Genomic DNA, 23,390 nt, shown 5'->3' with positions numbered 1-23,390 from the left:
CATTCATATTTAGCATCCTATTATGAATTCAAGAAAGCAGAGTCAAACTGTCCTCGAAGAAAAAGCGTGGTTCCAATGGATCATCTGCCAATCCTTGGAGAAACCGTGGAATCAGAGGCATACTAACCTCTAAAACTCCCTCTAGAATTTGGACTACCTATCCCATACTTGGCCTATCATTCTCATTATCTTGAATGCACCAACAAGCAACTTTGCAAGCTCTAATCACCTCTTCAGCATCACCATTGACTTGCAACCTGTAATCTAACAAGCTCATGTCTAATTCCTTACTTTCGTTCATTTTCGTTGCCACTAAAAATGGAAAGTACTGATCCATTTCCTCATCTGCTATGTCACTGTTTCTCCTTCCTGATATAATCTCAAATAACAGCATTCCATACCTAAAAACATTGGCTTTTGGCGTGATTGCTTCACCTGATATCCATTCTGGTACAAGATAGCCTCGTGTTCCTCTCATTGTTGTCAAAACCCGACTAATCTCTCTCTCGACAAGCTTAGCAAGCCCGAAATCAACCACTTTTAGGTTGTCTTCAGCATCCAGTAAAATGTTTTCGAGCTTAATATCACAATGTATGATGCAATCTCTACATTTCTCATGGAGGTAAGTCAATCCTCTAGTAGTCCCAACTGAGATATTGTACCTTGTTTTCCAGTCTAAGACATTAATGTTGTCTTTTTTAAACAAGTGAGACTCTAGAGAACCATTTGACATGCAATCATAAACTAGAAATCTTTTTGTACCTTGTATGCAGAAACCCCGAAGGCGAACAAGGTTGATGTGTTGGATCATCCCAATGGTGCTCACTTTTGCGCGAAACTGCTTCTCTCCTTGCTTCAAACTATTTAGCCTTTGTACTGCTACAACGACTGAATTGGGTAGTGTTCCTTTGAAAACCATACCAAAACCACATTCTCCGAGCATTTCTGAGAAGTTCTTCGTTGCAATTCGTATGTCACGATACTTGAACACCGCCAAAGAATCATCAACTTTCTCCAAAATACCAGCAATGTCTCTCTGTCTCTTCCTCTAGAGGACTACCAAGTGTTGGAACAATCTTCTGTGTAAAAAATAAATTGAAACTAAATCAAACAAAATAAAAATAAATAACTTACAAAATTTATTTTACCGAATCGAATGAATAATAAAAAATCAAGTCAAGTGTGTGATATTCTGTCCTTAAGATTAATTCGCCTCGCTATGGTACTTACAGTCAAGTGGCGTCTATCTCCCAAGATACAATGATCTTCACAAATTTGTAGTAGCACTCCAAACAAATTTGTCCGGCGAACTAAAACCTTGTGTTCTATACTCTCTTTAATTTTCCTAAAGACTAATATGAAGAATTTATGCAAACAAATAAAATCTGGACAGCAAGAAAAAATATTTTTCAGACTGATATTGGATCCCCCAAACTGCTGGAATTAAACTGGTATTTATAGGCAAATATTCTGTCCGAACAGGTGCTAATTTAAAGTGAACAGATGCACATTTAAATTAGGCAGGTACAAGCACTATTCAAACAGATAACTGTTGGAATAGTTAATCTGTCCGAACTGTATGAACTGCAACAGTTTAGAGTAGTTAATCAAAACTTTGAATTTAATTTCATTAAGAATTTCTGGAAAAAATTCAAACAAATTTTATCCAAAAATTTAATATAAGAACCAACCCGACCCACAACCTATGCCTATGCCCACGCCCGACCCGGTTCGGCCGGTCGGACGGATGGCGGCGGTGCGCGTGTGTAGTGGTTTGGGCTAAGGTTCATTTTGTTCATAACTCTTCCCTTCTACAAACTTGGGGTGCTCCTTGAGGCCCAACCCAAGTATTATACTCTAGAGCTTATATACATACACAAGCTCTCTTAAAGATTCAATGTGGGACAACCCATTTCAAGGAAACCCATATTTAATTATTTAAATGTCCAATTCCACGAACCCGAAAACAACGTCAACTGCCCATTCACTCATAAATGGTTTTGATGAACCGTCTTCACTGTATGACTTACCACGCGGCAAGGAACACGTCACCTCTTCGGACCCACCCCAAAAGACGTTTGGGGCCCACTTAATGTTGGGCTCAATGATGGCCCAAAATAAGCCTTATAAAATCAATTTTTCCAACAATCCCCCACATGAATGGAATTTGACGGAGAGAAAATGTAACAACATGATCTAATTACAGAGAGTACAAAAATTGGAAATATTCTGCAAATGATAGGTAGATTTTGGCTTTGAACCTTCTCTTGTGAGACACTATCGGATTTACTAGCTAACTAGTGAACATGATGTCTTGAACTGTTCAACCGTTTGTGTATAAATGATTCTCATGAAGAGTATCCTGCCATACTCCATTACGTTTACCTAGATATAAGAATCATTAAAAGTATCACTAAACCTAAAACACTGCAGACATCACTATTTCATCCTAGAAATGGGTAGGAGTTGGACTCCCCAGTGATCCTTCTGAGCCATTCACAACTCGGTTGTCCCTTTGAACCTAGATCTTGGGATCTCCAATCAACTAGGTTGGGTTGCTGTTGTGGTAACTCTTATTTAATAGGCTTAAGTCCCATTCCCCTCGATGAATTCTTAACTAACTCTCTTGCTAAACCTTTGGTTAGTGGATCCGATATGTTGTCTTTAGACTTCACATATTCAATGAAAATAATTCCATTAGAGAGTAGTTATCTCGCGATGTTATGTCTACGATGAATGTGTCACAACTTACCGTTATACATATGACTCTGTGCTCTACCTATTGCTAATTGACTATCACAATGTATACAAATAGCAGGCACTGGTTTTGGCCACATTGGAATATCCTCAAGGAAGTGGCGAAGCCATTCTGCCTCTTCTCCTGCTTTGTCTAAAGCTATGAATTCTGATTCCATAGTGGACCTAACAATGCAAGTCTGTTTGAAAGAGTTCCAAGATACAGCCACCCCACCAAGAATAAAGACATACCCACTGGTAGACTTTGAGTCTCTAGTATCCGATATCCAGTTTGCATCACAGTAGCCTTCAAGTACTGCTGGATATCTTGTATAATTCAGCCCAATGTTACGAGTAAATAGGAGATATCTTAGAACCCTTATAATTACTTTCCAGTGTTCTATTCCTGGATTACTCGTATATCTACTTAATTTACTTATTGCATAAGCTATATCTGGGCGAGTGCAGTTCATCAAGTACATTAAGTTTCCAACAATTTGGACATACTCTAATTGAGAAATATTTTCCTGTACATTATTAGAAAGAAACAAATTAACATCCACAGGTGTTCTAGCAAGATGATCATCATCTTTGCTGAATTTGTCAAGTATTTTTTCAATGTAATGAGATTGTGACAAAGCATGTCCTTCTGATGTTTTGGTAATTTTCATACCAAGAATTACATCAGCAATGCCCCTGTCCTTCATGTCAAAATGTTTATTCAACATTTTCTTGGTAGTTTTAATCGTGTCAATATTACTACTTATGATTGGTAGTTTTAATCGTGTCAATAATACTACTTATGATGAGCATATCATCCAAATAAAGACATACAATGACATAACCTTTGTCCGTGTTTTTAATATAAACACATTTGTCACACTCATTAATTTTAAATCGATTTGACATCATTGCCTTGTCAAATTTCTCATGTCATTGTTTTGGCGTTTGTTTTAAACCATATAATGATTTAACCAATTTACACATTTTCTTTTATTTTCTTGGAACAGAAAAACCTTCTGGTTGTTCTATGTAAATTTCTTCATCTAATTTCCCATTTAAGAAAGCGATTTTCACATCCATTTGATGAATTTCTAGATTGTATAAAGATACAATAGCAATTAGCATTCTAATGGATGTTATGCTAGTAACCGGTGAGTATGTGTCAAAGTAATCAAGACCATCTTTTTGCCTAAATCCTTTGACCACAAGTATTGCCTTGTATTTGTCAATTGATCCATCCGCTTTCATTTTTTTTTTGAAAATCCACTTGTACCCAAGAGGTTTACAACCTAGTGGAAAGTCCACTAATTCCCAAATGTGATTTTGCAAGATGGATTCAACTTCACTGTTGACAACTTCTTTCTATAAAGGAGCCTCAGGACTGGACATAACCTCTTGAAAAGTTAAAGGCTCATTTTCTAACAAAAATGTTAGAAAATCTGGACCAAAAGATTTTGAGGTTCTAGCACGTTTACCACACCTAGGTTTCTTTTCATCAATTTGATCTTGCTTTTGTTCTTGATCTTGTTCTTGATCATTACTAGTAATAGAATCAAAAGATCTTTTCTTATTACTAGTCTCTTGTCCAATCTTATTTGGAAACACATGTTCAAAGAAAGATGCATTCCGAGATTCAATAATAGTATTTACATACATTTCAGAATGTTTTTGTTAGACTTATTTATTTTGATGATTTATTTAATTATGTTTTAATTTATTTGGAAGAGAAAAATATAATCAAAATTTATTTTGATGATTTATTTGAAAAAGAAAAATAGAATCAACATTTATTTTGATGATTTATTTAATTATGTTTTAATTTATTTAAAAGAGAAAAATAGAATCAAAATTTATTTTGCCCCATTATTTCTCACCTAAACCTTTATCCTAAATGTTGTTAGAATGTATTTAATATTTGATTAAATCAGGAGTTCAAACAACCCAAAATAGAGGTTCAAATAGCCCAGCACAGCAGCAGTTCAAGAGGTTCATGTGGAAGATATTTAAATTAGTAATGATGGAGTGAAAGATATTCAAATGAATACAACGGCTATAAACGGCTATAAATTCAAATGAATACAACGGTTATAAACGGTTATAAGTTTCATTATATATACCAAAGTCTCTAATGTAAACAAGTTACAAAAAATCAGAAAATATTTTTTGATCTATAATTACTCACATCTATTATTTGAAAAATTCTCTGAGAAGTGTTTTTCAATTTTTGTTTACATCATCTTTTAGAAATTATACACTGAGACGTATAGCTTTGAGCCCATCTTTCCTGTGTGAGGTTTGCAAAAAAACCAGAGTTTTATTTTTATATCTATCTTTGAGAGATAATTCTTGTAACTTTCTATGAAAGCAAAAACACATTATTTTCAACCTTGTAAGAGTTTAGTACACTCAGTGCTCTTGACTTAGAAAGTCTGTGTAAAATCCGTAGAGGATTGCTCCATTTGTAAAGAGGTTGCTAGCACCCCTGTGAAGTTAGAGCATAGTGGAAAATCTCAAGTGAAGCTTGAGGAGTGGACGTAGGCCGAGTTGAAGCCGAACCACTATAAATTTGTTTGCCTCTCTTTCCCTTATCTCTTTATTTTATTTAAATTGCCATAGCTATATTTCACATTTTCACTGTGCTAAAATTATTAACTGACATAGTTGTCAGAACATTTGTTTTAATTATTTTTATTTCGTTAACTATATTTATCTATTGTGCTAGTCATAATTTTTATTAGGGTATTATATTTTTATTTGTAAAAACCTAATTCACCCCCCTCTTAAGTTGTCTTTTGGGTAACAATTGGCATCAAAGCTTAGACTATTGTTTTAGATTTAACCATCTGAGAGCTTCGATTCATGGCAACCTTAGCTGAAGGACAAGCCACAAATAGGCCACTATTGTTTGACGAAAACAATTATAGTCATTGGAAAGATAAGATGTCCCTATACCTTCGAGCCACTGATTATGCCATGTGGATTATTGTCACAAAGGGTCTAAAAATTTCTACTAAATTAGTAGACAATATTAGTGTACCTAAAACAGAAGATGAATATGATGAGAGGGATCCGAAATTATTGCAAGCCAATGCTAAAGCCAAACTCACTCTTGTTTGTGGATTAGACTCTAAGGAGTATAATAGAATTTCAAGTTGTGATTCAGCAAAAGAAATTTGGGACAAACTGGAGGTAACGTATGAAGGTGTAAACCAAGTGAAGGAATCTCGTATTTATATGTTTATTCATAGTTATGAATTGTTTAAAATGAACTCTGATGAATCTATTTTAAGTATGTTTAATAGATTTACTGAAATTCTAAACTCTTTGAAATCTCTTGGAAAAATTTATACTAAGTGAGTTGATGAGAATAATTCTTAGGTGTTTACCAAAGAATTGGGAAGCAAATGTCACCTCCATTACAGAAGCCAAAGATGTCTCCACACTTGGATTAGATGAGCTTATGGGTTCCCTTATGACCCATGAGATCACCATGAAAGGACATGAGGATGTTGAAAACAAAAAGAAAAGTGGAATTGCATTCAAAGTTTCATCAAATGAAGAAGAACATGGAAACTCCAATGAGGATGAAAGTTATGCCATGTTTAGTAGAACTCTCAAAAAGAACTTTAAGAAAAACAGTTATGGAGGAAGAAGACCTTTAAAAAAGGAGTACAACAAGGATAAAAAGAAAGAATCTATTATTTGCTATGAGTGCAAAAATCCTGGACATATGAAGATGGATTGTCCAAAATTGAAAAACCATGGAAAAGACTACAAAAGAAACAAGAAGGCCATGGTAGCAACTTGGGAAGAAAATGAAGATGAAAGCTCAAGCGATGAAATTAAAAATGAAGTAGCCAACTTGTGTCTCATGGCTCTTAAAGATGAGGACTCTACTCAAGATGAGGTAACTACTCTTTATGAAGAACTTGAAAGTGCATTCCATGAACTACAAGATGAATTTAGAAAAGTTTGTGCCAAAAATAATGTGTTAAAAAAATTTGTTGCATCTTTATCTAGTAATGTAGAAGAATTAAAGAAAGAAAAAATTATTTTGAAAAATGATTTTGACACCATCTCTAATGAGAAAACTGCTTTACAAAACAATATTGATGATTTAACAAAAACATTTGAAAATTTTGTAAAAGGTAGAGATAATCTTAACATGCTTCTTGGAAATCGAAGATGTGTTTTCGATAAGGCGGGCATTGGATATAACATTTTTAAAAAACAAAAGAATCTCAATACAATTTTTGAAAAGGCACCTCTCATGACTCACCCTCATGTTACTTGTCATTATTGTAGAAAGAAAGGCCATTATATATCTTCTTGTCCATTCAAAAATAATATAAACATGGGAATTAAAAAGATTTTGATTGTTAAGGGATCTAACCAAACTAACCAAGAAGGACCTAAGAAATTATGGGTACCAAAAACCAACATTTGATTGTCATCTTATAGGTTTGCTTTAAGTCTAAAGCTAAAGAAGGGAAGTGGTACCTTGATAGTGGATGTTCCATACAGATGACTGGAGATAAATCCTTATTTACTAAACTATCATCGAAAGATGGAGGATTTGTTGCTTTTGGAGACAACAAGAAAGGAAAAATCACCGGTATTGGTAGTATCAGCATTTCTCCTAACCCTTCTATTGAAAATATTTTACTTGTTGATGGACTTAAGCACAATCTACTTAGTTTTAATCAATTATGTGATAAAGGTAATCGAGTTATTTTTGATAAATCACATTGCACAATTGAAAGCACAAATGATCATAAGGCTTTATTCGTTGGTAATCGTCACGAAAATGTTTATGTTTTTCATCTCAATGATCTCTATGCTAGTGATGTTAAATGTCTATATATTAATAATGAAAATAGTTGGTTATGGCATAGAAGACTTGGTCATACTCATTTGGATTTAATTGCTAAACTTTTGAGAAAAGATTTAGTCATTGGACTTTCAAAAATTAAATTTGAAAAAGATCATCTTTGTAGTACTTGTCAACAAGGAAAACAAACTAAAACATCGTTTGAATGAAAATCTCACATTTCCACAACTAGACCTTTACAACTACTGCATATGGATTTATTTGGTCCCTCAAGGATATCTAGTCTAGGTGGTAAACATTATTGTCATATTACTGTTGATGATTATTCAAGATTTACATAGGTTATGTTTTTAGCACACAAAGATGAAACATTTTCTTCTTTCACAAAACTCTGTCGTAGAATTCAAAATGAAAAATGCTTTCTTATTACTAATATTCGAACCGACCATGGTAGAGAACTTGAAAATGAGAAATTTGAATTATTTTGTGATGAGCATGGTATTGGTCATAATTTTTCAGCACCTAGAATCCCGCAACAAAATAGTGTAGTAGAAAGGAAGAATAGAACTTTAGAAAAGATGAGTAGAACAATGCTTTGCGAAAACAATCTTCCTAAATATTTTTGGGCCGAAGTTGTTCACGCCGCATGCTATATTTTAAATCGTGCATTAATTAGACCTATTCTCAAAATGGCTCCTTATGAACTTTGGCATGATAGAAAGCCCAAAATTAGTCACTTGCATGTTTTTGGTTGTAAATGTTTTGTGCATAATAATTGAAAGGATAACTTAGGTAAATTTGATTCAAAATCTGATGAAACAATTTTTCTTGGCTATTCCTTAACTAGCAAAGATTATCGTGTTTTTAATAAAAGAACTCTTGTTGTGGAAGAATCTATACATGTGGTATTTGATGAAACTAACATCTCTGCTCAAAAGCAAATTGTTAGTGATAATATAGATTTGGAACCAAATGTGGAAGATTCAAGTATCTACAAAGAAGAGAACCAACCATGTAAGTTGAACAAAGAGATTGAACAACCTATTCTCTCACCTTAAGAAAAATGAGGAAACAATGATGATTTGCTAAGAGAATGGAAGTTTGTTCATAATCACCCTAAAGATTTAATCCTAGGTGACCCTACAAAAGGTATTGAAACTCGCTTTTCACTTAGAAACATTTATAGTAACTTGGCTTTTCTCTCATAGATTGAGCCTAAAAACTTTCAAGAAGCCAAATTTGATGAACATGGGATGATAGCTATGCATGAAGAGCTTAACCAATTTGAGAGAAACAAAGTGTGAGAACTTGTGCCAAAACCTAAAGATCATACCATTATCGGTACCAAATGGATCTTTCGAAACAAGCTTGATGAATCCGGCACAATTATAAGAAACAAGGCTAGACTTGTTGCACAATGATACAATCAAGAAGAAGGTATTGATTTCGATGAAACCTTTGCTCTGGTTGCTAGATTAGAAGTCATTCGCATATTACTTGCATTTGCATGTTTTAGAGATTTCTGAAAAATCTAGAAATCCCCTAGATGTTGATTTGTGATTATGTATCAATTTTAAGCAGTATATAACAATCCCAATCAAACAATCAAAATAAATCGACACAACGATTTTACGTGGAAAAACCACAATTGGGCACCTCCAATTGTGATAAAAAAATCACGGGCAAAAGCCACAAACCAATCCACTAAAAAGACATAAAGGAATTACACAGGTATACTCTCAATTACCTAGCGAATCCACGCCTGAATTGAACCAACCTCTATGTGTCTCTTCCAACCCTGTCTTCACCTCAGAATTGTCTTGACGATGAGCCACTCCGGAATCCACCAAAGATTCAGGCTCGAATTCTTCAGAATCCACCGAAGAACAACTCTTTCTTTTGTGTAGAACAAACAAATAATCCTTTGATGTATACTCTTTAAACCATGAGTTGAATACTCAATCAAAACATCAAAGAAAACTAGCAAAATATCCCTAGATAAAAACCCTACAACCCAAGAAGAAGATCTAGAGACGTTATCCTAGATTTGGAGCAACTTGCGAATTTATAGAATCTGAAATCACGAGGTTCGCTCGAGCGTGGGAATTGACGCTCGAGCGGGGACACTATATGAAATGCTCCAAACAGGATGTACGCTCGAGCAGGGATTTCGACGCTCGAGCGTGAAAACACGGATCACAGTATTTTTGTAGACACGCATACTTCTGGAAATCACCATTCTCCGCTCGAGCGGGGGAATGGACGCTCAAGCGGAGATGCAACTTTGAATGCATTTTTGCATTTTGCTTCGGGGGCGTTGCCCTCGACCCCGCGAGCTGACCGGGCAACTCGACCCCTGTCATAATCAGCGAAGTGGCAATCTTAAAAGTATTAACGTCACAAACTTCTCTGCAAGGCACAATTTGGGTTGGATTCGTATCTAAACACTCATAGCCTCACTGAAATAAAAAGTGCGAAAATAAGTACAACTGAAAGGAGTTTTGTCAAACGGAATTGCCAAGAATAAAAACCTAACAATCTCCCCCTTTGGCAATGCTGTGACAAAACACACCTAACAAATAAAATCCTAATCACCCCAACCCATTACAGCCAACAAAAACAAACTTCTTTCTCAAGGTCATGATCTGCAAAATAGCTATTAGTGCCACAATCTCCAAAACAACTATTAGTCCCACAAGAGTATATGAAACGGCAAAACAACTTTCTCTCCATTTTTGTCACGAATTGACAAAGGACGCTCAATCAACTAAAGCAAGATCATAAACCACACAAGTAATGAGATGATGATGTAAATATCAGGAGCATACAAGAAACAAATAATAAGCAAACAACGCATAACAACTTGCAAAACATATATCCAATCTCCCTTACCAAACATATCAAAGTGTTCATGCTAAACAGCTCTTTCAATGAAAAACCAAACTCCCTTACCAACCCAAATCAAGATGAACCAAACTCCCCCTCACTAAAAGCAACCACAAACACTGAAAACAGTGAACAAGAAGAAAACGACAAAAAAAAAAAAAACATGGTGGAGCAAGCAAGAAATCTCAAATTTGTACCTTAGAACACACAAGATTATTCAAGAAACACAATTACTTGAAAACACAATGTGCACAATCTATAGAAGAGTCCTCATGAAAGAAAGTGATGCATTATGTGAAAAGCATAGATCCCATGATAAAAGTGTGTGTGTGACTCTTGGAGTTTGACAAACACTAGATTCAATCCTAGTAGTGATCTGAAAGTTGGACCTCCGATAAGAGAAATTAAGCACAACTACGGAAAGTCAAACAACTAGGAATCAAGGGGTATTTGGTGAGTAAAGGCGGAGGCTCCCCCTCAATCAATAAATCTTTTCTTTTTTTTTTTCTTTCTTTCTTTTGCACATTTTTTCTTCTTCTCTTTCTTTTTCTTTTTCTTTTCCTTTTGCACACTCATTGGCGGCTGACACACTCAAGAGTATGGAAACCGAACTAGAAAAGCATGGATATAATAAGGATGGCCTGGTTGGTGACTCTGAGGTAGCCTTTTCCTCATGGCTGGATTACAAAGAATAGAGGGGAAAAAGCCGTGGAGATGCAAAAAGATGGAAGGTGGTTAAGAGACTCAACATCAACCATGATATGCTAGTATAGGTGTGAGAACCCGAATATAAAAATTAAGTAAATAATTAAATAATAATATTACAATCTCAAATATTTTGGTGGTGAATTCTAAGGTGCAAATTAAATATTATTGGAGGATCTTTTAATTAATTTTAAACCTAAAATAAATTTATGGTGAAAGTCTTTAATTTAGAGACAAGGTTTATTATAAAAATAAAAATAAAAAGAGAGAGAGAGGAGGGTGTGACTTGAACTCTAGACCACAAGGTTAACATATAAGACTCCTACCATTTGAGTTGCATGTAACTTATACATATGTTTTGTATATTTATCTATTTATTTGACCTATGTGTGCCCACCACTAGTATAAAATAAAATAAACACAAACCCTACTCTATTATTTGTTCACCACATAGGGCAACAACAGCAGCCACGAGAGAGGGTTAGAGAGAAGGAAAAAAAGAAGAAGATGTTGCAATCAAAGAACTTTTGGGTGTGTTGTGTTGTGTGTGATCATCAAATGTTAACCCTCTTAGGTTTTCTTCTCTTCTTTCTTTGTTCTATCCTTATTCTATAATTATTTTATTCATTCATGGAGAGGTTGTAGGTTTATGTATTGTGTATATAGATATCCTATTAAGAAACTTGAGGAGCTAAATTTATGTGTAAAGATTGGGTGTAATTTTCAGTCCAAAAAATTCTGTACAAAGTCACAAATTTTAAAAATCAAGAAACCATATCAAACGGATGAATTTTAATCTGAAATTTTTACAGTGGATCAATTACATATTGAATTGCATATCTGAATTTTTTCATAATTTTTGGGAGTCAAAATCCGTATAAATTGAGGTATTCAAATCTGTCCAGGAAACCAGTCCGAAACAGTAAATTCGGGAGTGTTGTTCTCTTTGGGTATAAATCCAAATATTATCAAATTAGTGTCATTAGAACCGGTTACAAGTCTAGTTTCGTACGTTTTTGGCCTTGCATTGATTGCTCGTGTATATTAAGAGAACCGTCAATTTCTTTAAAGTGCTGCAGAAAACAACCTGTTTGGATATAATAAATTGTAGATAATTATTTTGATAAGAAAATCAAGTGAAACCAATTGGATTTGAAACTTAGGATATATTAGATCATATCTGGAGGTTATTAGAATTTTTCGAATAGCGTGGAGTGGGTTTTGAAATTTTCAAAGTTAGCGAATAGATTGGGAAAACTAGTTTAAAACACTGTTTTATCTTAAAGTTATTTTTAGTTAAGTTTCGATCGCAACCTATGTCTTGGGTGATTTTAGACCTTGAAGAACATGAACTTAGGTAATATTTAAGAGTAACGGTGAGTTGGGTTGAGCCGTGTTAGTGCGCTTTAGTTTGGGGTTACTCAGTTCGTATTCTTTAGTATTTTTAAATTAGCAGTGACGTGTAGTTTTCATATTGGTTCAGGGCACTAGTTGGACTTTCATACTCTATTCGAGGATTACATTATTTCGTTCCAGGTGAGTAGTTTCATGCTACGTATTTTTATAAATGTTCCTTACCCTGAATTGTTGGAAAATTAAATTGTTGTTTCATGATTAAGCTGTTTTGATAAATTATTATATTATCAATTGAATCAAATTATTTCTGAAACATGTGTGAACTTGGCATACTGTAAACTATTTGTTTTGGTCTCATGTTTATAATGATGAACTACCATGTTTTGCGAAACTGATGTGTATTGATTATTGGGACCATGTGTGTATTTAGTCCAGGGAAATTATTCCATTGTTTGTGGTGACTCTGGCCACTAGGGAACAGATCCGGGTTGGGCCGTGATGACTCTAGTGCTCAACGATTGTAAGGAACAGACCTTTAAAAACAACTAGGTGGCCTTCAATCGGATCGTCTTTGAGAAAAGGCCCAGGTGCCACCCTGAGGATGACTCTTAGTTCGGTATTGGATCCAACGGGGCTTATAGCCTGAGAAATGTGTGGCAGATTATTTGTTTTTCTTGGTACCCAGAAAATTATTGGTGTTCATGTTATAATCTGTTTTAAGTGGAAAATGTCGTTTATCATGTTCTTGCGAGACATGAGTATTTTAAGTGTTGATTTGTGGAACCTTCTTTTTGAAACAGATTGTATTTACCAAACTGTATGCCAATCTAGTTTCTGTGATATATAACTTATTTTGGAATTGAACCCTGTTTTCAAAACTGTATTTACTATCCATGTTGCTACTCACTGAGCTATCAGCTGACTTAGTTTTTATCACTTCCAGGTGTTAGAAGAACTTAGAGTGGACTCATGGCGTAGCGGGGACTCAATTGCATGGACCTCTAGGGCATTCCTTTAGTTTAGAGTGTTATGTCAAGTTTGTGCATATTTATATTTATTCTTATCGAAGTTCATTTAGGATTATTTTTGATATGTGGGTTGTTTATATCCCATAAGTTTGGATGGTTTTTTATTACGGTTGATTTTGCCATTTATAATTGTGACATGTCTGGATTGAGTTTTGGTTATTTATTATTGGACTATTGTTCAGTTGTTCAATGTGATTGGATTCGTGTTTAGGCTTACGTGTGCCTTGGGCTAAGTCCCTGTGGGCCACGGCCGGTCATGCCTGGATTTGGGGTGTGACAATTGTGGTATCGGAGCTATAGATTTATCAAGTTACATACCTTGCATTTCATCATTTAGACGAGGTCCGAATCCCTATAGTACTCAGTAGTGTTTGGTTAAGTTAGTTTTGTTTAAACTTGTGTTGAATCGTTCTTGATTTCGTTTTGATGGTTAATAGTTGACACCTAGATATTTACACGGATTGTCTATTCTTTAAGAGCCTTTGATGTTTGTATTATTGTGTGTAATCCATTTGGAGAAATAGTAATATTGGGAGATGTCTGTAGATCTTGTCAGATAAAGATGGATGGTAGGATTTTTCTAGTGGATTTGATTTCTTTAGAGATGAAGGATTTTGATGTGATTTTGGAGATGGATTTGTTGACGAAGCATCATGCTTCTATTGATTGTTTTAGAATGGGAGTAGTTTTTGCTATGCTGGGACAACTTGAGTTTTTCTTCCAGGGGGATAGGAAAGGGTCTTCTATCTGTTTTACTTCTTCCTTTTAGGCTAATCGAATGTTGAGAAAAAGGTGTCATGGTTATTTAACTTGTGTGGTGAGTATCAAACTACCAAAATCGAAGTTAGAGGAGTTGCCTGTAGTGAGTGATTGTGTTGATGTTTTTCCAAAGGATCTACTTGGACTTCCTCTAGATCGTGAGGTAGAATTTTCCATTAACTTGGTCCCTGACACAGCACTTATTTCTAAAGCGCCCTATAGAATGGCATCGTTAGAGTTAAGGGAGTTACAAACTTAGTTATAGAAGTTGTTAGAGAAATGTTTTATTAAACCTAGTGTTTTACCTTGGGGAGCACCTGTGTTGTTTGTGAAGAAGAATGATAGGTCTATGAGGTTGTGTATTGATTGTTGAGAACCGAACAAAGTCACAGTGAAGAATAAGTGTCCTTTGCCATGTATTGATGACCTATTTGACCAATTGTAGGGAGCTCAGATATTCTCTAAGATTGACTTGAGGTCAGGTTATCACTAGTTGAAGGTGAGGGATGAGGATGTTCTTAAGACTGCTTTTAGAACCCGTTATAGGCATTATGAGTTCTTGGTGCCACCTTTTGGTCTCACAAATGTACCGCCGCATTCATGGATTTAATGAATAGAGTATTTAAGACCCAACTGGATAAATTTGTGGTAGTGATTATTGATGACATCCTAATTTATTCGAGGAGTAAGGAGGAGCATGAGCAGCATATGAGGGTAGTACTGCAGATCCTTAGGGAGAAGAGACTGTATGCAAAATTTAAGAAGTGTGAATTTTGGTTGAGCATTGTATCATTTTTGGGTCATATGGTAAGTAAAGATGGGGTATTTGTGGATAGCACAAAGGTGGTAGAAAATCGTTGATTGGCCACGACCTACTTCTGTGATAGAGGTACGTAGCTTTCTAGGGTTTGCTGGATATTACAAACAGTTTGTGGAAGGATTCTTTTGTATTGCTTGCTACTTACCAATCTCACTAGGAAAGGGGTAAAGTTTGAGTGGAATGATGATTGTGAGTGTAACTTCAAAGAGCTTAAACAGAGGTTAACATCAGCTCCAATCCTTGCCTTATCTACTGATGGTGGTGGTTTTGTGATTTATAGTGATGTTTCATGATAGGGTTTAGGATGTGTGCTCATACAGCATAGGAAGGTGATTGCTTATGCGTCATGAAAGTTGAAAGTACATGAGAGAAATTATCCTACGCACGACTTGGAGTTAGCAATAGTGATTTTCGCTCTTAAGATTTGGCGACATTATTTGTATGGAGAGTCATGTGAGATTTACACTGATCATAAGAGTTTGAAGTATATTTTCACATAGGAGGAACTAAATTTGAGGCAAAGAAGATGGCTTGAGTTACTAAAAGATTTTGATGTGAATATATTATGTCATCCGGGGAAGGCAAATGTGGTTGCAGATGCCTTGAGTAGGAAGGTTATAGTTGGAAATGTAGCTGCTTTGTCTATTGAGAGTTGTTTGGTGGAAGACATGAGACGTTTGAGGCTTGGGGTTGTTACGCCTGGTGATAGGGCTTATTGTAGTCAATTGAAAGTTCAGCTGACCTTGAGAGAACGGATTCATTTAGCTCAGGAGATTGACCCCCAGTGTGAGCGTATTAAAGGAGAGATGACAGAGGGTAAGCATGTAGACTTTGTGGTTAGTGATGATGGGTTACTTAGATTCCATAGCCGAATTTGTGTTCCTGCTGGTGGTGATTTGCGGAAGGAGATTATGATGGAGGCACATAGTCCTAGTTATAGTTATAGCATTCATCTTGGAAGTACTAAGATGTATCGGGATCTTTATGAACACTTTTGGTGGAATGGTATGAAGGGAGATATTGCAAAATTTGTGGCTCAGTATTTGGTGTGTCAACAGGTTAAAGTAGAACATTAGAAACCTGCGGGGAAACTACAACCCTTAACTATACTAGAGTGGAAGTGGGATCATGTTACCATGAACTTCGTGTGCAGATTACCGCGTACTAGTAGTAATCACGATGCAGTTTGGGTAGATGTTGATAGATTAACCAAGTCAGCACATTTTATTGCAGTACGGATGACCTATTTTCTAGCTTGATTTGCACAGTTGTATGTGAAGGAGATTATTAGATTGCATGGTGCACCAGTGTCAATAGTGTCAGATTGGTACCCTCGTTTTGTGTCTAAGTTTTGGGGTGCGTTACAGTCAGCTAGAGGTACTCGGTTAAATTTCACCCTCAGACAGATGGGCAATCAAAGAGGACTATTCAAACCCTTGAGGATATGTTGAGGGCTTATGCTTTGGAGTGGAGAGGTAATTGGGATGATTATTTGCCGCTTATGGAGTTTGCACATAATAATAGTTATCATTCTAGTTTGGGAGTAACGCCTTATGAGGCTTTGTATATGAGGAAGTGTAGGTCTCATTTGTGCTGGTATGAGGTTGGTAAGAGGCAAATGTTGGGACTTAATTTGGTGGAGGATGCTACACAAAAAATTATCACCATTAGAGAGAGATTATTGACTGCTCAGAGTAAACAAAAAAGTTATGCTGATCATCGTGGGAGAGACTTAGAGTTTCATGTGGGGGATATGGTATTCTTGAAAGGATCACCATGGAAAGGAGTCATCAGGGTTGGAAATAAATGAAAGTTGAGTTCTAGATACATTGGACCATTTGAGGTATTAGAGAAGGTTAGTGAGGTTGTGTACCGTGTTGTTTTACCCCCTAGGTTGGCAGGAGTACATAATGTGTTTCACGTGTCTATGCTGAGGAAATATGTACACAGTCCGTCGCATGTGATAGATTATGAGCCACTTCAGATTAGAGAGGATTTTTCGTATGAGGAGATACCTATTCAGATTTTGGATTTGAAAGAGAAAATGTTGCATACAAAGGTCATTAAATTGGTTAAAGTACTGTGGCGTAATCATCTAATTGAAGAGGCAACTTGGGAATGCGAGGACGAGATGCGCGAGAAGTACCCACATCTATTCTCATGATTTACTCAGGTTAGTTTCGAGGACGAAACTTTTTTTTAGGAGGGGAGAATGTGAGAACCCGAATATAAAAATTAAGTAAATAATTAAATAATAATATTACAATCTCAAATATTTTGGTGGTGAATTCTAAGGTGCAAATTAAATATTATTGGAGGATCTTTTAATTAATTTTAAACCTAAAATAAATTTATGATGAAAGTCTTTAATTTAGAGACAAGGTTTATTATAAAAATAAAAATAAAAAGAGAGAGAGAGGAGGGTGTGACTTGAACTCTAGACCACAAGGCTAACATATAAGACTCCTACCATTTGAGTTGCATGTACCTTATACATATGTTTTGTATATTTATCTATTTATTTGACCTATGTGTGCCCACCACTAGTATAAAATAAAATAAACACAAACCCTACTCTATTATTTGTTCACCACATAGGGCAACAACAGCAGCCACGGGAGAGGGTTAGAGAGAAGGAAAAAAAGAAGAAGATGTTGCAATCAAAGAACTTTTGGGTGTGTTGTGTTGTGTGTGATCATCAAAGGTTAGCCCTCTTAGGTTTTCTTCTCTTCTTTCTTTGTTCTATCCTTATTCTATAATTATTTTATTCATTCATGGAGAGGTTGTAGGTTTATGTATTGTGTATATAGATATCCTATTAAGAAACTTGAGGAGCTAAATTTATGTGTAAAGATTGGGTGTAATTTTCAGTCCAAAAAATTCTGTACAAAGTCACAAATTTTAAAAATCAAGAAACCATATCAAACGGATGAATTTTAATCTGAAATTTTTACATTGGATCAATTACATATTGAATTGCATATCTGAATTTTTTCATAATTTTTGGGAGTCAAAATCCGTATAAATTGAGGTATTCAAATCTGTCCAGGAAACCAGTCCGAAACAGTAAATTCGGGAGTGTTGTTCTCTTTGGGTATAAATCCAAAAATTATCAAATTAGTGTCATTAGAACCGGTTACAAGTCTAGTTTCGTACGTTTTTGGCCTTGCATTGATTGCTCGTGTATATTAGGAGAACCGTCAATTTCTTTAAAGTGCTGCAGAAAACAACCTGTTTGGATATAATAAATTGTAGATAATTATTTTGATAAGAAAATCAAGTGAAACCAATTGGATTTGAAACTTAGGATATATTAGATCATATCTGGAGGTTATTAGAATTTTTCGAATAGCGTGGAGTGGGTTTTGAAATTTTTCAAGTTAGCGAATAGATTGGGAAAACTAGTTTAAAACACTGTTTTATCTTAAAGTTATTTTTAGTTAAGTTTCGATCGCAACCTATGTCTTGGGTGATTTTAGACCTTGAAGAACATGAACTTAGGTAATATTTAAGAGTAACGGTGAGTTGGGTTGAGCCGTGTTAGTGCGCTTTAGTTTGGGGTTACTCAGTTCGTATTCTTTAGTATTTTTAAATTAGCAGTGACGTGTAGTTTTCATATTGGTTCAGGGCACTAGTTGGACTTTCATACTCTATTCGAGGATTACATTATTTCGTTCCAGGTGAGTAGTTTCATGCTACGTATTTTTATAAATGTTCCTTACCCTGAATTGTTGGAAAATTAAATTGTTGTTTCATGATTAAGCTGTTTTGATAAATTATTATATTATCAATTGAATCAAATTATTTCTGAAACATGTGTGAACTTGGCATACTGTAAACTATTTGTTTTGGTCTCATGTTTATAATGATGAACTACCATGTTTTGCGAAACTGATGTGTATTGATTATTGGGACCATGTGTGTATTTAGTCTAGGGAAATTATTCCACTGTGTGTGGTGACTCTGGCCACTAGGGAACAGATCCGGGTTGGGCCGTGATGACTCTAGTGCTCAACGATTGTAAGGAACAGATCTTTAAAAACAACTAGGTGGCCTTCAATCGGATCGTCTTTGAGAAAAGGCCCAGGTGCCACCCTGAGGATGACTCTTAGTTCGGTATTGGATCCAACGGGGCTTATAGCCTGAGAAATGTGTGGCAGATTATTTGTTTTTCTTGGTACCCAGAAAATTATTGGTGTTCATGTTATAATCTGTTTTAAGTGGAAAATGTCGTTTATCATGTTCTTGCGAGACATGAGTATTTTAAGTGTTGATTTGTGGAACCTTCTTTTTGAAACAGATTGTATTTACCAAACTGTATGCCAATCTAGTTTCTGTGATATATAACTTATTTTGGAATTGAACCCTGTTTTCAAAACTGTATTTACTATCCATGTTGCTACTCACTGAGCTATCAGCTGACTTAGTTTTTTATCACTTCCAGGTGTTAGAAGGACTTAGAGTGGACTCATGGCGTAGCGGGGACTCAATTGCATGGACCTCTAGGGCATTCCTTTAGTTTAGAGTGTTATGTCAAGTTTGTGCATATTTATATTTATTCTTATCGAAGTTCATTTAGGATTATTTTTGATATGTGGGTTGTTTATATCCCATAAGTTTGGATGGTTTTTTTATTACGGTTGATTTTGCCGTTTATAATTGTGACATGTCTGGATTGAGTTATGGTTATTTATTATTGGACTATTGTTCAGTTGTTCAATGTGATTGGATTTGTGTTTAGGCTTACGTGTGCCTTGGGCTAAGTCCCTGTGGGCCACGGCCGGTCATGCTCGGATTTGGGGTGTGACAATAGGTCAATTCCTCTAGAAACGCAAAAGATCAATGACAGAAGTCCATAGAAAAAAAAATAATCACTAAGGCAAAAGACTCCGATATTTGCTAATCCAAGAGTGTGTACAGAATGAGACATACTAATCAAAAAACACACACTCCAAAATGAGTAATGACCATAGAAAGCACAAACATATTAACATGTAATGAATATTCTTATCAATTCTAATATGCACCAAGGACCACTCAAAAATTTTAAGCTTTGCTAAACCATACAAAGAAAATCTTTTTGGGATTTTTTTTTTCTCATTTTTTTTTCTAAACAAAGCAATACAAAAAAAAACGAACATGCACACATTTTTTTCTCATTAAAAAAAACACAAAAACCTAAAAACTAAAACAAATAAACAAATTAACACAAGTCAAGTTTTCTCACCTAAACCGCTTTAGTATAAATAAAGTTGTGCGCATTGCGGTTCTTGGGTGGTGTCTTGACATTGTGGTTCCTTTCCCCTTCAATGAGAACCCGTCTTGACTTGGCTTCCAACTTCCAAATTTTAGGTCTAGGCAAATACACTCTCCCATGCAACTTATAACAATAATGGCGAATATGACCATGCATACCACAATGATGACAAATAAAAACAGGGTGTACCTTCTTTTCTTTTACCTTACTAACTTTAGGAAGATTGAGAAGTCTTTTCTCTCGTTGAACCTTGTGCTCCCCTTCCCTGCCCTTGAGTTCTTGTATCATGAGTGGATGCACTCTGTTTTTGCTCTTTCTTACCACCAAAGCCAATGCCACTCTTGTCAGAACAAATTTGTTGAGAACCAATGATATTGTCCAAAGTCTTTGATCCTTTGTTCCAAAGACCAATGGTAGCCATAGCACACTTGAGTTTTTCCTCTTTCTTGATCATTAATTCTTCCAAAGCAACTTGAGACATCTCGAGAGTTTCAATTTTTTCTTCATATGTTGCATAGATTTGTTGTAGCTCATTCCTCTCTGTCTCACAAGTCAAGAGTTTTTCACAAAGAGCTTGTTGATCATTAGAAATCTTAAGGGCATCATTCCTAGCCTAGGAAATCTCTTTCTTTAATTTGACATTCTCATTTTCACATACTTTGAGTTTCGTAGTGAGTTTGTCATTTAATTTGGATAAGTTAAGAGAATCCTTATACAACTTTTCATAAGCTTGCTCAAGCTCTTCATTATCACTCTCCGAGGATTCATCATCAGTGGCATTCTTAACCGATCTCTTCGGATACTCTGTTTGTCCTTCAGTTTCGGAAGCCGCCATGAAAGCAATGAACTATTTATGTCCTTCTTCACCTTGATCTTCATTGTCACTTTCATTTTCATCAGATTCTAATTCATCATCCCAAGTGATAACGAGGGTTTTCTTCTTCTTCAAACAAGTGGGGCATTCTGAAGCAAAGTGGCCAAATCCTTGGCATTCATAGCATTGGACTCTTTTAGAGTTCCCTTGTATCTTTCCTTTCTCCTTCTTAGCTATTGAATTAATTTTGAGTTTATTTTTTCCTTTAGATTTATGAGTATGAGTAGATTCCAAAAGTTTAGGATTCTTTTTTAGAAAAGATTTTTTAAATTGTTTAACAAAAGCAGCCATAATCTTGGAATCTATCTAACAATCCTCATCAGAATCCTCTTCAACTCTATGAGCACTACTATAAGCAATAGTATCTTTTTGAAATTCCTATGTGCTTCATAAGTTTGGAGATTTCCAACCAACTGATCCAGCTTGAGGTTGTCAACATCTTGAGCCTCCTCAATAGCCGTAACTTTTGGTTGGAACCGATCGGGCAAGGATCTCAAAATTTTTCCCACAACTTTGGATTATGGTATTTTTTCACCTAAATTGAAGCTGGAATTTACAATGTCACTCAACTTTGCATAAAATTCATCAAAGGTCTCACTATCTTTCATTGAAAGGTTTTCGAAACTAGACGTGAACCTTTGAAGTTTTGAGTGTTTAACAAAAGGAGTGCCCTCACGAATAGTTTGTAAGATATCCCAAGCCTCTTTTGCGACTTCACAATTGCAAATTCGACTAAACTCTTCAGGTGTGACAGCGCAAAAGAGAGAATTGATAGCTTTACTATTCCAGCTACTATTTTGGTAATCAATTGTGTCCCACATTTCAATTGGTTTAAGGAAAGTTACTCCATCAATGGTAATTGTTGGTTCGGTCCACCCATTCATGACAGATTGCCAAACTTTTTCATCTATAGATTTCAAAAACGATCTCATTCGAGCTTTCCAAAAAGAATAATTGGATCCGTCAAGTAGGGGTAGTCGAACCATATAATTTCCCTCACGAATTGAATCCATTATCACAAATCAACCAAGATCTCGCTCAAAAGTTTTAAAAAACACACAAGCAACCCGCTCAGATACCAATTGAAAAATCTAGAAATTCCCTAAATGCTGATTTGTGATTATGTATCAATTTTAAGCAATGTATAACAATCCCAATCAAACAATCAAGACAAATCGACACAATGATTTTACGTGGAAAAACCACAATTGGACACCTCCAATTGTCATAAAAAAATCACGAGCAAAAGCCACAAAACAATCCACTAAAAAGATATAAAGGAATTACACAGGTATACTCTCATTTACCTAGCGAATCCATGCCCGAATTGAACCAACCTCTATGTGTCTCTTCCAACCCCGTCTTCACCTCGGAATTGTCTTGACGATGAGCCACTCCGGAATCCACCAAAGCTTCAGGCTCAAATTCTTCAGAATCCACTAAAGAACAACTCTCTCTTTTGTGTAGAACAAACAAATAATCCTTTGATGTATACTCTTTAAGCCATGAGTTGAATACTCAATCAAAATATCAAAGAAAACTAGCAAAATATCCCTAGATATAAACCCTAGAACCCAAGAAGAAGATCTGGAGAAGTTATCCTAGATTTGGAGCAACTTGCGAATTTATAGAATCTGAAATCGCGAGGTCCGCTCGAGCATGGGAATTGACGCTCGAGCAGGGACACTATATGAAATGCTCCAAACAGGATGTACGCTCGAGCGGGGATTTCGATGCTCGAGCGTGAAAACACAGATCACAGTATTTTTGCAGACACGCATACTTCTAGAAATCACCATTCTCCGCTCGAGCAGGGGAATAGACGCTCGAGCAGGGAGGCAACTTTTAATGCATTTTTGCATTTTGCTTCGGGGGCGCTGCCCCTCGACCCCACGAGCTGACTAGGCAACTCGATCTCCGTCATAATTAGCGAAGTGGCAATCTTGAAAGTATTAACATCACAAACTTCTTTGCAGGGCACAATTCGGGTTGGATTCGCATCTAAACACGCATAGCCTCACTGAAATAAAAAGTGCGAAAATAAGTATAACTGAAAGGAGTTTTGTCAAACGGGATTGCCAAGAATAAAAACCTAACAATTTCAAACTTTATCAAATGGATGTAAAAGGTGCCTT

At 35.7% G+C, this 23,390-nt stretch overlaps 1 long non-coding RNA gene and 1 pseudogene across 1 annotated transcript; one reads left to right on the top strand and one right to left on the bottom strand.

Annotated features, from left to right (window-relative positions):
* Positions 1 to 28: 28 nt before the first annotated feature.
* Positions 29 to 23,390, bottom strand: part of LOC114304620 (G-type lectin S-receptor-like serine/threonine-protein kinase At2g19130) — a 48,461-nt pseudogene continuing 25,099 nt past the window's right edge.
* LOC145797186 (uncharacterized) lies at positions 17,624 to 19,817 on the top strand. Its single transcript, XR_014338397.1, has 3 exons — positions 17,624 to 17,828; positions 18,752 to 18,804; positions 19,569 to 19,817. It is a non-coding gene; the product is annotated as an uncharacterized LOC145797186 (long non-coding RNA).

Source organism: Camellia sinensis, chromosome 8, assembly GCF_055761805.1.
Source record: "Camellia sinensis isolate YWXY chromosome 8, ASM5576180v1, whole genome shotgun sequence".
NCBI classification, from domain to species: domain Eukaryota; kingdom Viridiplantae; phylum Streptophyta; class Magnoliopsida; order Ericales; family Theaceae; genus Camellia; species Camellia sinensis.
The sequence above is the reverse complement of the archived record's forward strand: the minus strand, read 5'-3'. Positions and strand labels throughout refer to the sequence as shown.